We start from the raw sequence: 1,414 nt of genomic DNA, 5'->3' as shown, positions 1-1,414 counted from the left end.
TAATTTACATCATGAACATATTTGTATCAAGCTGAAAGGATCCTTGGAAAAATAAAATTTTTAGACTCGAACGACAACCAAATAACGAAAAAAGATATTAGGAAAAGTCTGCATACTTACCAAAAGAATTACAGAACAATAAATAAAAAAATACATACAACCAACAGCAAAGTATACAAAAATCTATTTCGATGTGTACTTGTAACGAACTTTCATATAAAAAGAAATTTTGCTTTATAAATCTTTGCAGATACGAGTATTAATTGAATTGAGAGCTCAGAAAAATGCCAAACAAAAGCCTGGAGTGACTTTGAATATTCCTGTTTGCTTTTGAGTTAATTGATACTAAGAATGCTAGCAGAATATTTCTTGTAGAATGCAAAATGAGTAAGAAATTTAATAATTTGTTCGAGTAGCCTAGTAGATTGTTTTGTAAGAACTTCTTGTAAGAATATTGAAAAAGTTGGCTTTGATTAAGTTGAATTGGTTTTTGAAGACTTACTTTTGAAGAAATTAGTATTAAGACAAGGGGTTTGTGAAATGTGCGTAGGTACTTATAACTACAAAAACAATAAATCTGTACAAAAATGCTCAACAACCACTTTTATAAGTTGCAAAAAATAATCAAAAAGAAGAAAAGATGAAAAAGAACCAATAAAATTAGTTGTATCTGCGTTTGATGAATACATACATACATACATACCTATATTTCTAGAATACAATAATTGGCGAAAAAATTGAATTTATCGGGTATGACAGTTACATTGAAAAATTTAAAAATTTATTTAAGAGAAAAATCTAAATATTTACATATGTATGTACAACATATATTAAAAATATTTATAAGGCTTATTGCGTTGTAATAAATGTGTAATTGAAAACAAATATGAATGAATTAATTTGTTTTATTTCTCACAAGAGCACTGAGTTTTTAGCTATCGGAGCTAGAGGTAAAATAAAATGAATTGCAACTGGTTCAAATTTGATGAAACAAGAAATTGTATGCGCAGCAAAAACTTGTCAGGAAGCTTTTCAGCAGGGCCAAAGGGCAGGCGTCAATCGGTCGAGTTTAAAAGAGTGGTCAACGACTAAATTATGTATTTTGCGCCGCTTTATTTCGTTTTACGTAAAAAATAATTAAATCCACAAAAATTTCAAAAGTTCAACAAGATTGTAGGGTTTTGAAAATTATTATTTTTTAAAATGGAAACAAATTCGCAAAAATATTGGCTTTGACCAGCTATAACTCCGTGTATTGGAATTTATGCATATAAATTCATACTATAGCTGGTAAAAGTAAATTTTTTTCGAATATTTGCGACTTAAAAAAAATAAATTTTTCTCGATCCTTAAAAGTTGGTTCAAAATTTAGAAATTTTTGCGGATGTTTTTATTTTGTATATAGAAAAAAAAA

This window comes from Rhagoletis pomonella, unplaced genomic scaffold, assembly GCF_013731165.1.
Source record: "Rhagoletis pomonella isolate Grant_MI unplaced genomic scaffold, Rhpom_1.0 Rhpom_scaffold_00007, whole genome shotgun sequence".
NCBI classification, from domain to species: Eukaryota; Metazoa; Arthropoda; class Insecta; order Diptera; family Tephritidae; genus Rhagoletis; species Rhagoletis pomonella.
The sequence above is the reverse complement of the archived record's forward strand: the minus strand, read 5'-3'. Positions refer to the sequence as shown.